Here is a 22,964-nt window from a genome sequence, read left to right on the forward strand (position 1 = left end):
TGTGACAGCAGGAAGAGTAGGTGGCTTCTTCCTGCCTCTGTAGGGACCACTGATTCTTACTGACTCTTCGTTTTCAGTCCAGCAGGCCAAGACTCAGGAGCTGTGATCTGGGTTTCTTGCCAAACTGATTCCATGTAAATGTGACTAGAGACAGCACTGAGAGCTTGTCCTAGTCCTTGATCCCCTCCTTTTACCACCCCAGGCCTCATGACAATGCTACCTAAAAAATTCTTCCTCCACGCCAAACTAGCCTGATCAGTAACCAGCAAATTGACAGATAATCAGACAGGACTGAATGTAAATAGTATGTCTTGGTTGTGCCTATTTGCAATTTAGCTTGTGTTTAAACAAACAGAAAAGGAAAAACACTTAATGATTCTTTGTCATGATGAACGTGAGTTTCAGAAAGTAAAATATCTATTTGCTAGGCAGGGCTGGGCGGTAGCGGGAAGCAACCAGGACTCAGCCAAACCTGCCTGTTAAAAAGCAAATTGCAAGTATTTTAGATTTTGTGGGCCACGTGCCTCTCGGTTGTATGTTCTTTTGGTTGTTTAGTTTTACAAATCTTAACAAAATTTAAGAAATTGTTTCTGGAGAATTACTACAAAGTATTAGGCTGGGCATCTCTAGTTGGCCAATGAAATATAGCTTACCAACCCCTGAAAAAAATCAAATTGTGCTACTAGATATTAGCATTATTCTTTCATTTTGATGATTCCTCCAGTTCAACTATACATTTGTTTTATTTTAGACGTTTTGTATTGAAAGCTTTATGATTTAGGTTCAGAAAATCTAAGTTTCTACCCTCAAGTCACGTTGGGCCAATTCATGCATCTTCTCTAATCTTCAGTTGCTTCATCATAAAAATGTGTGTCAGAAGTGCGTATCTAAGAAAGTTTTTCAAAGAATTCAGCAAGATTAAATGTATGTGAAAGTTCTCTGTGAACCATAAACTCTATGAAGTGTTAGTTATTATTACTATTAATGGTATGGAGCTCCTAGGAAATATAATTACTCTAATGACGTTATGGTTTAGTTGTATATATACAGTTCCAATGACAGAGTGTGGGAAAATCTAAGGAAATACTGGTTTGAGTCATAAATTATTAGAAAGCTTCGAACTTTTCTTAGAAACTCCTATTTTGTTTGTGTGGGAAACTACTTGTAAGCAAAAGAAATTGTGGTTTCCTAAATTTTCACAAAGGAGAAAACCACAAAAGAAAAAAGTATTTTTGCTAAAAAAAATTGCAGAGGTTGATTTTCAAATAGTAATATTTTTCCTCTTGAAATTAAAATGAACAGCGCTCATTTCTTAATAGAGATTCTGCTGAAAACTGCTATCAAATACTTGAGTAAAGAGAAAAGGCATGTTCAACTAAATCGTGTTGGCTGGTTGTGACCACAACGTTTCCTTGTTGAAATTATTTAGGAATTGAGCAGCTATTAAATGTTACCAAACTTTAGCAATAGCCAAGACAAAAATAAATTTTTATTTTTCCCATGAGACTCTTAAGGAATTTCTTGGATGAGGTTGGATGCATTCAGGGGATATGGCCACAGAGGCTTAAGGTATGTCTCAGAATTAAAATTAATTAAGAACTTCAACAAATTATGATAAATGGTAATAACAAAATGTGTCTATTACCCTATGCATTACACACTATCTCCAGTTCTTCAGTTTTCTTTGCTTTTGATTCATATTTCATACCACACACAAAACCCATTACAGGTAGACAAAATACCTACATAGGAAAGGTCAAACAATAAAGACTCAAAAGATAAAATAGGATGATGTCTTCATGGCTTTGAGAAATAAAACACATAAAGAAAAAGTTGGATACATCTGTTACATTAAGATAGGAAGTTCAGTTCATACAAGGCATGATTAAGAGCATGAAAAGGGGAGCCATCAGTTAGGGGAAGAGCCCTGCAGTGCAGGTTGCTAACCGCCAAAACACAGTATTTACAATATATAAAGAGCTCATGCATATAAATAAAAATTTAGTTAATTGCAAAAAATGTACAAAAACCTTTAGAAATTACGACATCCAGATACAATTTAAATACATTTTATGGCTTTATGCACTAGTTAAATAAAAATTAAAGTCACTGCAAAATACAATACACACATCAGGGCCACGCTGCAGCTCAATAGGCTAATCCTCAGCCTGCGGTGCCGGCACACCGGGTTCTAGTCCTGGTCAGGGCACCGGATTCTGTCCTGGTTGATCCTCTTCCTGTCCAGCTCTCTGCTGTGGCCTGGGAGGGCAGTGGAAGATGGCCCAAGTCCTTGGGTCCTGCACCCGCATGGGAGACCAGGAGAGGCACCTGGCTCCTGGCTTTGGATCAGCGCAGTGCACCGGCCGCAGTGGCTATTGGGGGTGAACCAACGGAAAAGGAAGACCTTTCTCTCTGTCTCTCTCTCTCTCTCACTGTCCACTCTGCCTGTAAAAAAAAAAAAATACACACATCAGAACTAAAATGAAAAGATAGTTTCATAATATACAGGAACTAGATAGTAAATTAATCTGAGAGAATAAATTGGAACAAGTAACTTTGGGAAACTGTTTGGCAGGTATCCACTGTTGCTGAATATACATGTATCCTAGGGCCCCACAATTCCCCCGAAATGTGTACATGTTCATATTTGTACCAAGAGACTTGTACAAGTATCTTGACAAAATTTTATTCATAAAAGTAATTCTTACATCCATAAAGAATTCATAATCTGAATAATTCTTATATCCATAAAGAATTCATAATAATTCAAAATCATAATTTATTCTAGAGCTGTATTATTTAATATGAAGTCACTAGCCACTTGTGACTATTTAAATTTAAATTAATTAAAACTGAATAAAAATAAGAAATTTTAGGTATTTAGTTGCATTAACCATGTGTTAAGTGCTCAGTGGCCATATGTGGTTAATGGTTACAGTCTTGGAGAGCACAGAATACAGAAAATTTGGGATACTAAGAAGTTTATTGGAAAGCACTGTTCTCAAGAAGAAATACAATAATGTTGCATGTAATAATGGTACATTTCACATGTAAGATTGAGTGAAATAAATCAGATAAAATAATTCTATGGTATGATAGAATTCCATGGAAACAAAAGTAAGAAAAAATAGGCATAACTGTCTACCTTGTCAGAAGTCAGCATAGTTATGTCCTGTGGGGAGGAGGTGGACAGTAGTGATCGGAAACAGGTATGAGGATTCCACTGGTATTCTGGTTATATTTGTAGCTCTTAATAAGGAAACTTATTTTGTGAAGTCGATCTAGCTATGTACTTATGATTTTAATATTTTATTTTACTTCTACACAGATTATCTGTCAATAAAAATTTGCTTAAAAATAAAACTAAGAAATACCTAAATATCAAAACTTCAAAAACAGACATGAATAGACACTTGACAAGAAAAGACGGTAAAATACCCAATGAACAGGGAAATGCAACCTAAAGTAACAATGAGCTGATTCTACACATACACACACATGCACATGCACACGCACACACACACACAAATGGCTAAAACAAAGAAAACTCACGACACAAAATTTTGTGCTATTGATAGGTTGTAATTGGTACTACTATGTTGGAAAAAGTCAACAGTTACGAAAGTAGGCATGGTCATGACAATATTATCCATAGTAAACACTGGACATAACCCAAATGCTCCAAAAAGAGAAGAAAGAAAAAGGAAATATGAGTTTCCTCATACACTGAAATACTATATAGCAATGACATCAAATTGCATACTTGACTTACAGAAAACAGTATGATTGAATCTCACAAATATAATCTCAAGCCACATAATCAAATCTTCATAATATTGTATGATTTGTATAAAGTTTATCAATAGGCATAACTGTAAAATTGGGCATCAAGACAGTGTTTACCTACAGGGAAGAAATAATTGACAACAAAGGGAGTTTCTAGGGTTTTGACAATGTTCTGGTTCACAACCTGGGTAGCTGTGAAAATCTGCCAAGCTGTGCATTTAAAATTGGTAAATCTTTCTGCATCTGTGTTTTATTTCAATTTAAAAACTTTAAACAAAAGGCAATAGATGGAAATTTTTAAGGAATTGCATGAACCTTTAAAGGTTTAAAGGGCACAACTAGTATCCAACAGAATAGGAACTAATTCCCCTTTTTTGTGAAATGTTAGACGATAAAATGTAAAATTAAAAGCATAAAATTACCATAGACATAAAATATTACTTCATCAGAATGTATTTCTCCTAAGTACAAGATTTGATAAATATACAACATATGTATGCATCAAGACATCAATTTGTACCCAATAAATATATCCAATTATAAAGTATAAAAAAATTAAAAAGCTTTGTGGGTCATCAAAAGAGTTACTTAAAAACAAATTACAACAAGATTGATAAAATTCTAAATGAAGAAGAGAAAATATAACTTAGAATTTCGTTACCAATAAAACTATCTTTAGAAAGAAACAAAATAAAAAGAAGTATTTTCAGATATAGACATATTAAGAGAACATTATACAACTTAAGAATATCTATGAAATAAATATTGAAAATTGTATTTCAACAAGACTAAGAAATTCCTAATGAAGACATTTTTGTTTCCTTTTTCATTAGTGTGTTTCAATGTTGCATGATAAAGACCTCAAAAATATTTATGACATGAAAAAGAAAAGTGAACTCAGGAGAGAACTAGGCAACACTGAGGAGGGAAGAAATGAGAAAATAAGTTGGTAAGTTTAATTAGAGCTACTAATTGTCAATTTTTATTTTCAAAAGCCAGAATTAAATTCTAATCAGTAGGGGTCGGCGCTGTGGCGCAGTGGGTTAAAGCCCCAGCCCACAGCGCCAGCATCCCATATGGGCACCAGTTCGAGAGCCGGCTGCCCCTCTTCTGATCTAGCTCTCTGCCATGGCCTGGAAAAGCAGTAGAAGATGGCCCAAGTCCTTGGGCTCCTGCACTTTCATGGGAGACCTGGAAGAAGCTCCTGGCTCCTGGCGTCAGATCAGCTCAGCTCTGGCTGTTGCAGTCATTTGGGAGGTGAACCAGCAGAATGGAAGACCTCTCTCTCTGGCTCTCTGGCTCTGTAACTCCATCTTTCAAAGAAATAAAATAATTCTTTTAAAAAAAATTCTAATCAGTAATAGTAAGGAACTGCAGTTTGAAGGCTAATGAAAGTATCCCACCTTCATGCTTAAGTGAGGGAAGCAGAGAGCATACTTTTCTAGTTTTTGCTTGACAACATACTTACGTAGGAATAGCAAAACTTTGACAATAACTCTGAAAAAATTATAAAATATGTAATCTTTCAAATCAATATTGGATGAAGGAAAGAATACAAATAAATTTATCAGTGGGGAGCAACTCGGACTAGACTAAGTTACTCGAATTAAGACTTATTCTATGCATCTGCTCTCTCACAATATGGCGCTGGGAGAGGAGTAAAAACAACTTTTACACAGCTGCCTCCAGTTCAACCAGTAACCTGCAGGAGCTGATCTTGCTCCTGATTGGAGGCGAGCAGCGTACTCGGCGTGTGGGTAGCAGAGTTGGGATTGGTGGAAGAGGACTATAAAGGAGGAGAGAGACAACATGCACCAGGAACATCTAAGGGGAACATCTATCTGAAGGAACATCTGAGCAGCCCCCGAGAGAGCCGGCCGGCGGTGTGCCGCTCCCCCGCGGAAGTGGGGAAAGTGGCAGGGGGGCCCGCCCCTCCACGGAGGTGGAGGGACGGCAGCCAACCCGGGAAGAACCAGCAGCAAACCCGGGAAGGGCCGAGCAGACAAAAGAACAGCGCAGGGTCCTGTGTCATTCCTCCACAAAGAGGGGGAGCGACATTTATCAACACTGTAAGAAGAAGGAAAACAGGGAAAGAAAAGCAGAGAAAAAGAAACAGAAAATGAAATAACAGGCATGAAAGAAACACAGATGCGTGACACTAAGCCTACTAGTTATCTTAATGCCTGTGAAAAGCAAAAAGAATTTCATATAACAGGATGACATGCTTAAAGTAATTGTGATGGCTGGCGCCACGGCTCACTAGGCTAATCCTGGTGCCGGCATCCCGGGTTCTAGTCCCGGTTGGGGCACTGGAGTCTGTCCCAGTTGCTCCTCTTCTAGTCCAGCTCTCTGCTGTGGCCCTGGAGTGCAGTGGAGGATGGCCCAGGTCCTTGGGTCCTGCACCCGCATGGGAGACCAGGTGGAAGCACCTAGTTCCTGGCTTCGGATTGGCGCAATGCTGGCCATAGTGGCCATTTGGGGGGTGAACCAACGGAAGGAAGACCTTTCTCTCAGTCTCTCTCTCACTGTCTAACTCTGCCTGTCAAAAAGTAAGTAAATAAATAAATAAATAAATAAATTGTGGTATCTATGTAGGACATTTCTGTACAAAAAAAAAAAAGACTGAGAAAAATTGAAAATAAGTGGCTGAAAACGCATCAACACAGAATAATCTAAAACAATGTTACTGTAGAAATATTAGTTTCATAATAAATAAACTTTAAAGGAAAGATATTTAACAGGAAAGATATTTAACTGCATCTAGAAACAATATCAACAAATGCAATAGAACAGGTGCCAGAAAAGTAGGAGAAAATGCTAAATATGCAATCAATGGAAGACATTGCAACACTTATAACAAAAACTACCATATCGAGATCTAAAATTAGTGAGGATGGGGCCAGCGCTGTGGCGCAGCAGGTTAATGCCCTGGCCTAAAGCGCCGGCATCCCATATGGGCGCCGATTTGAGACCCAGCTGCTCCACTTCCAATCCAGCTCTCTGCTGTGGCCTGGGAAAGCAACAGAAGATGGCCCAAGTCCTTGGGTCCCTGCATCCACTTGGGAAGACCCGGAAGAAGCTCCTGGCTCCTGGCTTTGGATTGGCGCAGCTCCAGCCATTGTGGCCATTTGGGGAGTGAACTATCAGATGGAAGACCTCGCTCGCTCTCTCTTTCTCTCTGCCTCTCCTCTCTCTGTGTAACTCTGACTTTCCAGTAAATAAATAAATCTTTAAAAAAATAAATAAATCTTTAAAAAATAAATAAAAGTAAAATTAGTGAGGATAAATAAATTTTTCATGACAAAATGTATTTGATTTAATAGTAGTATAATGCTCACCAAATAAATAGTATTTATTTTTTCAAGCACATATGAAACATTTCAAAAACTAACCATGTAGTTGACTACAAAAATTTTAAAGTCAAGAGGCCAGAGTTGTAGTGCAGCAGGTTAAGCTGCCACCTGCAATGCCAGCATCCCAAATGGGAACGTGTTTGAGTCCCAGCTGCTACCACTTGTGATCCAGCTCTCTGTTAATGCTCCAAAGTATGCAGTGGGTGTTATCCCAACTGCTTGGGCCCTTGAACCTATGTGGGAGACTATAAAAAGCTCCTGGCTCTTGGCTTCAGCCTGGTCCAGCCCTGGCTGTTGAGGCCACTTGGGGAGTGAACCAGTAGATGGAAGATCTCTCTTTCTCTCTCTGACTCTCCTTCTCTCTCTCTGCCTATAACTTTGCCTTTAAAATAAATAATAAATCTTTAAAAAATTTTGAAGTCAATATCATATAGATGATTTCCCCTGATGTCCCTGCAATTAAATTCATATCTATGTTAAAGTTGTAACTTAAAATTTTAAACTAAAAAAACTGCAAGCTAGGTAATTGTAGTTAAAGAAGAAAAACATTGAAATCCATGAAATGTTCAGAACTGAATGCCTATGAAAACAATTCTACAATGTCAAGCATTATATTGTATTTAATGAAATTAAGGGTTTTTTTGCTATAAATAAATAAAGTCTGAGAATGAGTTAATAAAACATCTGTCTTACTAAAGCCCAAAGTGCTAGAAAATATATCAACATAAGACAAAAAAGTACAAAAAAGAAAAGAAAAAGAAACGAAAGTAATGGAAAAGAAAGCATAGTAAAATGTGTTGTGATCCCAATACAATTAAAATTTGTTTAGAGATACAAAAACAACCCTAATGAAACTAAGAAGCACAATATAAAAAGGCTAATTTGTTAGAATAATAAATTTTTTAGAAAAACATAGGAAAAATCTTTGGAATCTAGGCTACACAAGTTTTTAGATTTGACACCAAAAAGCATGATCCATAAAACAAAACAAATGAATAAATTTATAAAATCATATCAAGAACTTTTGCTTTTGTTAAGAGAATGAAAAGACAAGATTTAAAAATGGGACAAATTAACAAATTATTTGCAAACCGAGTATCCAACAAGGGATGTATATCTAGAATATATGCTAAGAACTTCCAAAACTCAATAGGAAAATAAATCCAAATAGACAATGAGCAAAAGAGTACACATTACACTGAAAAGGATATATAGATGGCAAATAAGGACATAGATGTTCAGCATCATTAGCCATTAAGAAAATGTAAACTAAAAACACAATGACATATCATTACAAACCTATGATCATGAACAAATGTTTTTAAAAAGTGATAGTGTCAAATGTTTTTAAGAAGCAGAGAAACCAGGTCATTTAAAATTGCTGATGGTAATGTAAAAGATGCTAAAATAGTTAAGTAATTTCTTATGAAACTAAGCAGTTATATATACATTACACCCCAGAAACTATATGCTTGGATGTTTACTCCTCCCCCCAAAAATACAAAAACATGAGTTCATATAAGTATCTATACACAAATATTTGTAGAACCTTTATTCATAATAACCTTAAACAGGAAACAATTCAACTATCCTTAAAAGGTCAATGGTAAAACTGATAATAGTACATCTAAAGTATGGGATACCATTTACCAACAAAAAAGAACTATTATTTCATGTACCACCTTGATAAATAGTATTCTGAACCACAAGACCCTAACATGATGCAGATTTTATTCTTTATATAACATTTTGAAATAAAAAAATTGTCAAAGTGCAAAACATATTAGCTGTTTTTGGATGTAGGATGGATGGAGGGTAGGTTAAGGAAAGGGTGTTGTTGGGATGTGGGATGAATGAAAGTAAGTAGGTGATAGGAACTGTTATATATCTTGAGTTTATCAAAATCAATATCAATGTCTTATTTGTACTATTTTTCTATGGTTTTACAAGATGTTAGCAATGAGGAAACTGATAAAGGGTACAAAGAATCTATTATTCTCTACAACCACATATGATCTATCATGATCTAAAATAGTAATAAATTGATATAACAGAGATGACATCGACAAGACAGCATAATAGTGGGCCTCAGGCTTTACTCCCACCCAACAGAAAGTTCAGATAACAAATATCCACATGCAAAAGCATGAAATTGGACCCCAATCTTAGATCTCACACAAAAATCAACCAAAAATGGATTAAAGACTTAGAAGCAAGATCTGACACTGTAAAAACTCCTGAAACAAAACACAGCTGGGAAAGATTCTTGGTTGACCTTGGCAATGATTTCTTGGATTTGACACCAAAAACACAGGCAACAAAACCAAAAATAGACAAATGGGACTACAGAAAACCAAAAACTTCTACACAGCAAAAGAAACAATCAGCACAGTAAAAAGGCAACCAGTTTGAATGGTAGAAAATATTTGCAGGGCTTGCGCTGTGGCATAGAAGGTTAAACCTCCATCTGCAGTGCAGCCATCATATATGGGCGCTGGTTCAAGTCCTGGCTGCTCTATTTTCTTTTCTTTTTTTTAAAGATTTATTTATTTATTTGAAAGGCAGAGTTAGTCAGGCAGAGGGGGAGAGAGAGAGAGAGAGAGAGAGAGAGAGAGAGAGAGAGGTCTTCCATCTGCTAGTTCACTCCTCAAACTGTCACAACGGACAGAGCTGAGCCAATCTGAAGCCAGGAGACAGGAGCTTCCTCCAGGTGTCCCATGTGGGTACAGGGACCCAAGGACTTGGGCCATCTTCCATTGCTTTCCCAGGCCATAGCAGAGAGCTAAATCAGAAGTCTGCACGTATCATTGTTGGTGAGATGTATTTCTTGTAGGCAGCAAATAGATGGGTTTTGTTTTTTAATCCATTCAGTTTTGATTTTTAATCCATTCAGCCAGTGTGTATCTTTTAACTGGAGAGTTGCAGACATTTACATTCAAGGTACTATTGATAAATAACAATTTGGCCCTGCCATTTTTCCATAAATATTCCTATTGTTTACTTTGGATTTTTTTTTGTACTTTTACCGGGATATTTTCTGCCTTCAACTTCTTTCATAGTGAAGCCTATGTTTCTATGTGTAGCACATATTTAAGCATTGTTTATAAGGCTGGACAAGTGGTGACAAATTCTGTCATGGAAAGCCTTTATTTTACTTTCATTCATAAATGAGATCTTTGCAGGGTGCAGTATTCTGGGTTGACAGTTTTTTTCTCTTAAGACTTGGACTGTATCTCACCATTCTCTCCTAGCTTGAAGGGCTTCTGATGAGAAGTCAGTTGTGAGTCTAACTGGAGATCATCTGAATATAATTTGATATTTTTCTTATATACATATTTTAGAATCTTTTCTTCGTGTTTTACTGTGGAATGTTTGACTACAGTGTGTCGTACCAAAGATGGTTGCTGGTCATGTCTATTAGGAGTTCTATGTTCTTCCTATACTTGGACATCCCTTCCTTTCGCCAAATTGGGGAAGTTTTATGTAATTATTTCACTAAAAAGGCCTTCTAATCCATTCTCTCTTTCCACGTCTCTAGAAACTCCTATGACCCATATGTTAGGTTGTTTGACAGTATCCCATAAATCTCCAACACTGTTATAATTTTTCTAATTTCCTCTTCTCTTTTATTGGTCTGATTGTAAAATTTCCAGAGATTTGTCTTCTAACTAATATATTCTCTCTTCTGCCTCACTGAGTCTGTTATTAAGGCTTTCCACTGCATTTTTTAATTGTTCTATTGAATTCTGCATTTCTAATACTTCATTTTGTTTATCTTAAAATCTCAATTTCATGAGAAAAATTTTCATTCATTTCACATATTGATTTCTTTAACTCATGGATTTGCTTCTGACTACTTCTAAGGAATCCTATAATCAATTTTTTGAATTCCATTTCTGCCATTTCCTCAGTCTCTTCATCTTCACATTCTAGTGTTGAGGTGTTGTGTTCCTTTGGGGGCATCATGTTTTCTTCCTTATTCTCATTTTTTTTTAATTTCTATGCTTATTTTTAGGCATTTGTAGAGATATTTGTTGGGTTTTTCTTTTTTTTAAAGATTTATTTATTTTACTTGAAAGTCAGAGTTACACAAACAGAGGAGAGGTAGAGAGAGAGAGAAAGAGAGGTCTTCTATCTGATGGTTCACTCCCCAATTGGCTGCAACGGCCGGAGCTGTGACAATCCAAAGCCAGGAGCCAGCAGCTTCTTCTGGGTCTTCCATGCAGGTGCAGGGGCCCAAGGACTTGGGCCATCTTCTGTTGCTTTCCCAGGCCACAGCAGAGAGCTGGATCGGAAGTGGAGCAGCCGTGTCTTGAACCGGTGCCCACATGGGATGCCAGAGCTTCAGGCCAAGGTGTTAACACACTGCGCCGGCCCCAGGGTTTTTCTTTTTTCCATTGATGGCTTTTCTCTTTGGACTAAACCTCTGTGGCTTAGTGGAGTGCCTACTCTTTCAGTGAATACCCAGAAGTTATGTTCATGCTCAATGCTCCAGGGTTAGAGGAGTGTCCAAGGTGACACCCAAGTTGGGCATGGCAAATCTCTTTGTTTATCAGAGGGGAGGCTTTAATCAGCTCTGTTGGCATAGTCTCACACTTACCTCCTTTCCTCCTAGGTGACCAGTGCCCATGCACTAGCCCCAGTGGGTTAAATATTCATCCAGAACCATTCAAAGGATCTGTGCAGTCCTCAGTGTGATCATGGATCCCACTGCAATAACCCTCCCCAGGCAATCAGTGAGCCCCAAGCATGTGGAACTGCCACAGCAACCAAGACCCAGCCACACCCTGTGCCCTCCCAGGCAGGCACTTTGCTTTCACAGTCCCAGTACACAAGGCTCCCACAGTCACAGGTGCCCAGCCCCCTCAGGTCTCCCAGCTAGACTCAGGTTCCTCTTGGACATTTGTTGGGCACATGAACACAAGCTGACACAGCTGTTACAGATGTCCAAAATGGCACCTGCTCTTTCTTGGGTAGGTACAGGATGCCATTGTCAGGTGATCAGGTAGAGAGAAACTTGCCCCTATTTTACTTTAGGTTGGCAGGTACACTGTACCCCACACAGGGCTCCAGGCTGGACTCACACCAGGCTCTCCTTGTAGCTTTATTGCCAGTGGCTTAGGCTGCTGCAGTCTGGTCTCACCCCACTCTTCAAAGCTGGTGCTGAGGCTCTTGGCTTCTGGGGTCCTGGGTTGTGCGCATCCATACCCTCCATGTAGATCCACAGTGTCCCTTCAACTTGCACAGAGTTTCCTCTGCACTTTTCTCCCTAACTCTTTCTTGAGATTGCACACTCCGCTTTTTTTTTAACTATCTTCCCCTAGCCTACAGCAGTAAGCTCCCGCCCTATTCCACCATCTTGGAATCTCCAAATGTATACAATTAAAACATAAATTTGCAATTAAACTTTTAAATTTAATAAACTCACTAAAGCCAAATCCTGTAAGAAATTTAATGATATCTAGAGCTCAATAAAAAAGAACAGGGAACAAAGTATCAAAACTTCTAGGATATAGCTAAACTAACTCTTAGAAATAAATTTATCATAAAAGTATTTTAAATATAAAGATTGAAACTAGCTATTCAACACTATATTCAAAGGTGTCAGTACCAGGAAAAATAAAAAACATATAAGGAAAGAAGGAAAAAAGATAAGAACACAAATTAAAATAGTAGAATAAAAATAAGAAAAAATGAGATGATCAACAAAATCACAATAGATATCTTTTTCTTTAAAGATTTATTTATTTACTTGAAAGGCAGAGTTACAGAGATGCAGAGGCACAGAGAGAGAGAAGTCTTCCATCCTCTGGTCCACTCCCCAGATGGCCACAATGGCCAGAAATGCACCAATCCAAAACCAGGAGCCAGGAGCTTCCTCCTGGTCTCCCACATGAGTGCAAGAGCCCAGTGACTTGGGCCAACTTCCACTGCTTTCCCAGGCCATAGCAGAGAGTTGGATTGGAAGTCGAACAGCCAGGACTCGAACTGGCACCCTTATGGGATGCCGGCACTGCAGGCGGCGGCTTTACCCACTAGGCCACACAGAGACGTCCCCACAACAGATAGCTTGATAAGACATAATCATGCTATAGAGTAAATATAAGGAACATTAAATAATGAATTGAAAAAGCATAAGTAGAAATAAAAATTGAGTTTGTAAGAGCATGTCCTGAAAATAAATATACCAAAAACCATTTTCATTCAAAAACTAGTTCATTTTATTATTATGAATAGCCCTTGCTTATATTCCTGATGAACTATGGTCTTTTTACTTTTTATTTGTTGAACTCTTTATTTATTAGAGCATTAAGCCTTGACTATAATGTAAATTAAAAATATATTATCTCAAAAAATAAATTATCAGTGCTGGCGCTATGGTGCAGCAGGTTAACACCCTGGACTGAAGCGCCGACATCCCATATGGGCGCCGGTTCAAGACCCGGCTGCTCCACTTCCGATCCAGCTCTCTGCTATGGCCTGGGAAAGCAACAGAAGATGGCCCAAGTCCTTGGGCCCCTGCACCTGAGTGGAAGACCCAGAAGAAGCTGCTGGCTCCTGGCTTTGGATTGTCACAGCTCCGGCTGTTGTGGCCAATTGGGGAGTGAACTATCATATGAAAGACCTCTCTCTCTCTCTCTCTCTCTCTCTCTCTCTCTCTCTGCCTCTCCTCTCTCTGTGCAACTCTGACTTTCAAATAAATAAATAAATCTTTAAAAAAAATAAAGTTTAAAAAACTAAAATAAGAGTTATGTTAAAATGAAGAAAACTATTTAAAAAAACAACCAGGGTAACTGAGAATATTAAAGCAATATAAATGCTAGACAAAAATTTCCTCCCTTGGGGTCTGTATTGTGGTGCAACATGTTAAAACATCACCTGCCACACTAGCGTCTCATTTGGGTGCTAGTTCAAGTCCTGGCTGCTCCACTTTCAATCCAGCTCCCTGCTAATGCTCCTTGGAAAGCAGTGGAAGATGACCCAAGTACATGGGCCCCTGCCAGTCATGTGGGAGCCCCGGAAGGAGTTCCTGGCTGTTGGCTTAAGCCTTGGTTCAGCCCTGGCCATTGCCGGCATTTGAGGAATGAACGAACAGATGGAAGATCTTCCCTCCACCTTCATAACTCTGTCTTTCAGATAAACAAATCTTTCTTTAAAAAAAATTCTCCCCTTAAAAGTCATTATGCCCAAGTATTTTGTAGTTGATTTGTATAACTTCCAAATAACAAAAGTTCCAATTTGTTTAATGAGAACAGAAAAAATGTACTTCACTTTTTTCCAGGTACTAAAATTGTAATTACAAAGCAGGAGAAAGACATAATAAGAAAAGAAAATAACAGTCCAATCTTATTAGTAAATATCACTACAAAAATGTTTCTAAATAAATTTTTAAAATTGAAACAAAAATCATGTAAAATAAAATACTATTTTCTTATGTCAGCAGTTAAAAAATTATGCAATATAAAAACATCAATCCAAGTCATTCACTGTGTTAATAAAATTTTTTTTGACAGGCAGAGTTAGACAGTGAGAAAGAAAGAGAGGCAGAGAGAAAGGTCTTCCTTCCGTTGGTTCACCCCACCAAGTGGCCTCTATGGCTGGAATTACGCTGATCTGAAGCCAGGAGCCAGGTGCTTCCTCCCGGTCTCCCATGCGGGTGCAGGGCCCAAGCACTTGGGCCATCCTCCACTGCCTTCCCGGGCCACAGCAGAGAGCTGGACTGGAAGAGGAGCAACCGGGACAGAATCCGGTGTCCCAACCAGGACCAGAACCCGGGATGCTGGCGCCGCAGGCGGAGAGGATTAGCCTAGTGAGCCTCGGCGCGGCCCTATGTTAATAAATTAAAAGTGAAACTCAAGTGATCATCTTAGCGGCTACAAAAGTAAAAGAGACTGTTTATAAATTATAAATTATATGGAAAATCATTCATATTATTTACCTAAAGATATAGAAATCTCATACTAAAGCCTGGAAGCAACCCCATCAAAGGATGGAGGAAAGGATACCTGTTATCACACCTCCAATTCAGCATGACAGTGCAGGAAATGAGACACAAAAGAATAAAAAACAGGGAGTATAAGAATCTGCAAGAAAGAGATCAAATTTCTACTTAATATGGATAATTATTTTCATAGAAAATTCAAGTTAATCCACAGGTAAAAACTTGACAGAAATCCCAGTTATACTTGTTCTGGGTGCTAAAAGACAATTTGAAGTTTCAAACCAGCTGGAAGATTAAGAGAGCAATCCAAAGTGGAGAAAGCCACGAAAGACATGAACACCAAAATCTCCACATAAAATCTACCCAAATCACTAGATGAATACTGGGTCACTGATGCACAGGGGGTATTTCAAGAAATCCTGTGGAAACTCTACTGGAATCTTCAAAGGGATAATACAACTGAGCTGATGCTCATAACAACAGAGACAACTCAGAGTTGGATTGTAGGCAAGTTAATTTACTTTGTTGAAACAAAAATCAATACTCTTCTAAGGAACATTACAAAACACAGAGTCCCCCAAAGGTATCATTCACAAAGTCCAGCATATAATAAGGAAAGAACTAGATGCATTAGGAAATATTAAAAAATGTGTTACTAAGGAGGGAAAAGCAATCAGTAAAAACTAATTCCGTAGTTACTCAGGATTGAAATTATCAGAAAAGACTTCAAAACAGTTATTGTAAATGTATTCAAATACTTAAAGGAAAATACAGTCACGGTAATGAATAGCTAAAGAATCTTATCAGAAAAGTTAAAACTATAAAGATAGAAAAATGGAAATTCTAGAAATAAAAAGTGCATGAATGAATTAAAAATTCCGGATGATCTAACAGCTTCTAAGGAAAAATAAGTAAATTTGAAGATTGATCAATGGAAATTATCCTGCCTGGAAACAAAGGAAAAAAATGGAAGCAACCTTGGTGTAAGGCAACACCAGGTAGAGTGATGTAACCCGTATGTAGTAGGAAGCCTGGGAGAGAGGGAAACTGTGGCAGGAAAAAAGATACCTTTGAAGAAATGACAGCTGAAATTATTGCAAAGATGGCAAGAGAGAGAGAGAGGGGAGAGAAAGAAAGATTTACAGATCCAAGAAGCTAAGCAGGGTAAGTATAAACAAAGCCATAGATGAATCGTAGTCAAGCAGATGAAACTTAAATATATGGAGAAGATCTTAAAATCAGCAAGAGAAAAATGACACTTTACCTTCAGTGAAACATTGAGGAGAATTTAACCGACTTCTCCAAAACAATGGAGGCCAGAAGACAACACATTTATTCTGGAAATTAATGAAGATTTGCTAAACATTTTGCAATATTTTTGTTATCAATTAAAGTTATAGTTTAACATTGCTCCTTTTTTCTTTTATCATACTAAAATATTGAATATTGACACAGTTTGTAATTTTTTTCACCAGCTTTATTTTTTGTGTCATATTGTTAAAATATTTCCCTAATGTGTGTTATCTCAACCTTTCTCCAGTTAAATTCTTTTTTTCCCCAGAAATCTTTAATTTACGGTGTACAAACTTTACACATTTCATAAACATAACTTTAGGAACATAGTGATTCTTCTCACCATACCCACTCTCCCACCCCTACTCCTTCCCCTCTTCCTGCTCCCTCTCCTATTCCCATTCTTATTTTTACTAAGATCTATTTTCAATTAACTTTATACACAGAAGATTAACTCTATACTAAGAGTTCAACAAATAGTATGAAACAAAAACTGTTCCTTAACAGTTTTTTGATGTCTCTTTTGATTTCTCCTATGACCCACTATCATGTAGGATCATGTTGTTCAGCCTCCATGTGTTTGCTTATATTCTAGAGATTTTTGAGCTATTGATTTCCAGCTCCATTCCATTGTGGTCAAAGAAGATGCATGGTATGATTTGGACCTTTTCTTAATGTGCTGAAACTTGCTTTATGGCCTGGTGTGTGGTCTGTCCTAGAGAAAGCTCCATGCACTGATGGAAGGGATGTGGATTCTGCAACTGCAGGATGAAAAGTTCTGTAGCTATCCATTAGGTCCAGTTGGTCTGTAGTGTCGATTATCCTGTTACATTCTTTTCAGTGTGCAATCTGCTTCTTGCTCAGATCCTGACCAACACAAAAGTGATAAACTGACTATCCTGCCGTGAAATTTAATTAAGAGAAGAAGACATTTTTGACATTTTACTTTCCTGAATATTGACCCTTTGTAATAATTGCCTTGATTATCCTTCTTGCTAATATGTCACAAGCCACTAGTAGCTACAGAATTTTTGGATATGGGCACTGAGAAGTGCAAATCTGATTGGAGAGGGAGGCAAGAGATGTTGCCTTGAAGTTGAGCTTACCATTTCAAGAACATTTTTTAAACTTAATTTTTATGTTTTTGGCAGAGCCACAGTTGAAAGGGTAATGAATATCAATGCCTCCCCCCATGTTATTAGAGACTACCTCTCAATTTGTTTCATTAGAATTATTTTCTCAAAAAGAAAAACAATCTATTTTATTTTACATATTTAGAAACTCATTTGTCACTGAAAATGTCAAGCAGATGGTTAGAATCCTCAACTGAAATTTCAAGGCTTTCTCAGGTGATCATATAACAGGCCTTTTCAATAATCTACCTGTTACAACTGGCTCTGACACAAGACTGGCCTGACTTAGGATTTTTTCCTACAGGATTGTTAGAATTATCTTAACTGGATTCATTTAATTGCTCCAATTGACTAGAAAAATATGAAGAAGGTCATTTCATAAAGTGAAAAAATAGAAGGGTAAAAATTGTTTTATTTTGGTATTTCTGGCTCTCGAAAGAGTGAGAGAAGCCCATCATATTAATACCTTTCCCATAGCTTCTTCTAAAATGTAGAGAAGCTGTAGTATTGGCAGTTAAATTAGCCAGCCTGGATAAAAACTGAATATTGATCCTGCACTCCAGCTTACCCTTCAATAAACAGGAGGAGTAGGTATCTTGTAAGCCTAAAGTTACAGCGTATTATCTGCTGAGCTGCAGTCAGAGAATTAAGGACCCCTTCTCCTCATGCTCATTCTACAAGGCCTTCATCTCAGAACTTTAAACTTGGTGCAGATGCCCATCCGCTCCCTATGGGTTAATCTTAGTTGCACCTTAAGTATTCAGTGTGGAAAGAAAATTCACTGAGTAGAGAGAAGCCCCTGTAATTCCTCTCATGAGGTGAATCTTCCTGATGACAGGGAAAAGTCACTGATAATAAGCTTCTATAAAATATGCACAAAATATGGGCAGATAGAGTTCACAGGCTACCCAGATATAAATAGATGTGTCACTTCTCGTTGATTAATGGGAGAGCACCTCTGCTTACATAAATTCATGAAGTTCATTCTTTAAATATCTATGACAAGAACAAGAAGAAATGGCAACAAATATCATAAAATGCTAACTTTATGCGTTAATTTTGGTCCTCCAAGAAATAGACACCAAAAGGTGATTATTCACATAAGCAATTGACTTGGTAAACAACTGTGAAAGAGCACGCAAGAGCAGCCCCCGCACCGTGACCCACGTGGGAACCCTGGCATGATGGGAAGGAAGGAGGGCTGGAAAACACAGTGCAGTCTCTTTGCACACTGGACAGAAAGCTTCAGCAGACTTGAAACAGTCACCCACTTAAGAAATCCCACATCTTGGAGTAGCAACTTGCATTAGAACCTCTGCATGCTTAGCCATGTTTGGTAGCAGCCTGAAGGAAGCGTGGCCTGAGTGCAGGAGTGGATCCAGAAAATCCAAAATCAGACTACCAGCCAAGTATGCTCTCTGTTGCAGAAGATCTGAACAATACATTTTCATGGTCACCAACAGATAGAAGTTCAGGGTTAGTGTTGTGGCACAGCAGGTTATGCCGCAGTGTGCAAGGCTGGCATCCCATATGAGAGCTCTGCTTCCAGTCCAGCTCCCTGCTAATGAACCTGGGAAAGCACCAGAGAAGGCTCAAGTATTTGGGCCCCTGCCATCCATATGGAAGACCCAGATATAGTCCTGGCTCCTGGCTTCAGCATGGTCCAGCCCTGCCCATTGTGCCCACTTAGGGAACTAGCAGAGAGAAGATTCTCTCTCTCTCTCTCTCTCTCTCTCTCTCTCTCTCTCTTTCTCTCTCTCTCTCCCTGTCTCTCCCTCTGTCTCTGGTACAGTGCCTTTCAAATAAATAAAATAAATCTCTTTTAAAAACACAGAAGATAAGGTGAATTCAAGGAAATCAATAATAGAAATGGGGAACACACAAATATAAAAGTAGACAATGAACATTATCCAAAATTGTCTCTCTACCACACCCTACCGTCTATTCCTTTCTGTGCTCTTCTCTACATTGCCATGCCTGGACAAACTCTGACATCAAGATTCTGGGCCACAATCCATCGATGAGAGGAATCCTCCGAGATTTCGGCAGATGAGAGAGAAGCTATGGCCATTGTTTACGCAGTGACAGTGCTGTGCAGGGAGCTCCTGGCAGTCCCACTCGTCACTGAGTCAGACTGCTGAACTCACCGGCACGGCGTCTTGATTTTCCTGCACTTCTAGAGTTTCTGAGAGCAGGTACCAGAGCCATGAGTCATAATAAGCTTGTTTTTTTATGCATCGCCCATTCTGCGGTATTGTGCTATTAGCCACAGAAAATCGACTAATACAATAACATTAAATGTTCATAATACTTGGTCCTCTCATTTCAGTTACAGAAATCAATCTTAAGGAAAAAATAGAGTACAATGGTTTATGTATAAAAGTATTTTTCATAGCATAGCTTATAGGTCAAGAATTTTTGGAAAGCCTAAGTATCCAAAATGCCGGAGGCTGAGTAATTTATAGACAACCAAAGCTCATAGCTCAGAGTTTTGGGGGCTGCAGTGTTCCTGATCAGGGTTCCAGGTGTCCAGTGAAGGGCTACTTCCTGGACCGCAGGTGGCCGTCTTTTTTGCTACATCCTCACGTGGTGGAAAAGCTAGGGAGCCCTCTAGGGCTTCATTTATAAGGGTGCTCATCTCATCCATGAGAGCACAGCCCTCCTCCAGCCTGGCCTCCTAATGCCATCGCCTTGGAGGTTGCATGTCAGCAGATGAATTTCTCACGGACACAAACATTCGGATCCCAGCATACACATAGCCTGGAACTGCTGTGCAGCTGTCATAAACCGTGTTTTGGCTCAAACTTAATATAAGCAGGATTTCATGAAATGTGCAAGTGAAAAAAGTAAAATACATAATTTTAGACACACTATGATTATAGGGTTCTAGATAATGGATATAATGTTTAACATATAACAGAATTAAATATGTGTACATAATACATTATAGAAATGTGTCTACAGTTCACACACATGAACAAAAACTGGGAAAATGTGACAGCTATATAACAGTGACTCTCCAATTGTAAGATTACAAGTCACTTTTATTTTCATATGTTTCTGACATTTCAAAATATTATTTATTTGAAAGGCAGAGTAAAAAGAGAGAAGGAAAGGGAAAAAGAGACAGAGAGATCCATCCACTGGTTCACTCCCCAAATGCCCACAACACTAGAGCTTGGCCAGGTGGAAGCCAGAATCCCGGAGCTCCATTATGGTCTCCTGCATGAATGACAGGGCCCAGAGCACCCCAGCCATCCTCCACTGCCTTCCCAGGCACATAAGCAGGGAGCTGTACCAGAAGTGAGGCAGCTGGTTCTCGAACCAGGATGCCAGCATTGCAGGTGGCAGCTTAACTCACTGTGCCACCACGCGGGCACCCCAGCATATGTTTTACAACCAAATACAGATGAATAAACACTTTAATGGGTTTACAATAACCCATCAGCAACGAAGTAAAGTATATCTATACTTCTTGTTTCAGAAGACATTTAACAAAGGTGTTGAAAGAATTTGATTGACATGTCTCAACTCACATTTGCTATCAAACACGAAACTATCATTGACCTGATCAGTTATAGGCTGATATGACTCCGTATTCTCACCTTGCTCTTCTAATAGGGTCTGTAAGGATGATGTGGTGCATGGACATGGAGCAAAATTATTTTCTAAGGGTAATGGGAATTTGGACAAATGCTACCAAAGACAGAATTATTATCTCATCACCTTCAGGAGTGCCTGTGTATTGTGCTCGATAAAGGATTAGAACACAACGCTTGTTTGGAGAATTGTGATTTGATACTGTGTCAATATCTTTCTGAGCAATGTTTTTCATTTTCCTCTCACTTTAACTTTTTAAGCCTTAGGAGAATTAGTTGAAAAGCCAGGTCTTTTTGGTGGATACTAACATTAAGCCCTCTACTCTGTCACTTAGAATCATAAATCCTAGAAAACAGCTCTTTATTCCACTGTGTATTGTTTTCTAAAAGAATGAGTGACAATCTTTTTAACTTTGAAGTCTCATTTGCTGACTTTCTTCCTCGTCACAGAATCAAGTCCTGCCAGTTGAAGGCATTAGGCATATGTTAATTGTCCAGCACTTTTTCTCTAGGCAGATTCCTCCAGAGCTTCTGGCCACACACACACACACACACACACACACACATCGCTCTATGATTCGGCTGTTGATTTAAATTCCTCAGTTTTTATCCCCCAACCCGAATCCTGCTGCTCCTACAAGCTCTACAGCAGCCAGTACCATCTTCCTAGACTCTCTCCTTCAGGGGATTGCTCAGCTTCCATCACACCTGTGATTTCTACACAGCTGCACCAGTAAGTCCAAGCAAGAGAGACTCCCCTTGGCCATTGACTTCCCCGTTGGGCAAAGATTCCACAGGACTAATATGATTTGCCAGCATGGTAATAACCTTCCTTCCAGACCACGCTCTGGGGCCCAGAATCCTTGGCTCCAAATGTCCACCCAACGAATTTCAGGACCTTTAGGCCTTTTTTCAGGCAGACAACATCACAAGTATGTACACTCGAGGCCCAAGGCCAAAAGAAGCTGTCTAGACATATGGGCCAGGGTGTTCACAAAAATATGCATGGTCCTTCAAGATGTAGACAGAGGGAGGAAGTGGGGAAAAAGCAGGAGCAGCCATTGGGTAGAGCCAGCTCTCCTACCTTGGCCCCAATTGGGCCACTCTGCTTTCACCATTGGGTCGAAGCATAATGCTCAGGTCATTTGGCACACTCTCCAGCTAAACCTGTAAGTATACTTCACTTTAGAGTAACACACAAAATGAGCAGAATGGGAAAAGGGTTCTTAATGTTAGTGATAAGAGTTAACGGGGCCAGCGCCGTAGCTCACTAGGATAATCCTCTGCCTGCAGCGCTGGCACCCCAGGTTCTAGTCCCGGTTGGGGCGCCGGTTCTGTCCCGGTTGCTCCTCTTCCTGTCTGGCTCTCTGCTGTGGCCCGGGAAGGCAGTGGAGGATGGCCCAAGTGCTTGGGCCCTGCACCCACATGGGAGACCAGGAGGAAGCACTTGGCTCCTGGCTTTGGATTGGTGCAGTGCACGGGCCATAGCGGTCATTTGGGAGGTGAACCAATGGAAAGGAAGACCTTTCTCTCTGTCTCTCTCTCTCACTAACTCTGCCTGTCAAAAAAAAAAAAAATAGTTAACAAGCATGATGAGCTGCATTCTCGAGAGACACAATTTCATTCAACCCTAACACAAGCAAACTTCAAAAAGCTCATGGGAAACGGAGGGATAAGTTTATTTTGCTGCAAAACTTTTTTGAAATCCTTACATGGTTTTCTCTTTAGATACATTTTTCCATGAACTTCTTGAAGGCTTCTGATTACATCCAGTGGGGTTTCATTGTCCCTTTAAAAATTAGGAAACCAAAGCTCAGAAAAAGCTAAATTTTTGCTACATTCTCATAGTAGGACAGTG

This window comes from Oryctolagus cuniculus, chromosome 2 (genome assembly GCF_051225735.1).
Source record: "Oryctolagus cuniculus isolate XC-2025 breed Fujian yellow rabbit chromosome 2, ASM5122573v1, whole genome shotgun sequence".
NCBI lineage: Eukaryota > Metazoa > Chordata > Mammalia > Lagomorpha > Leporidae > Oryctolagus > Oryctolagus cuniculus.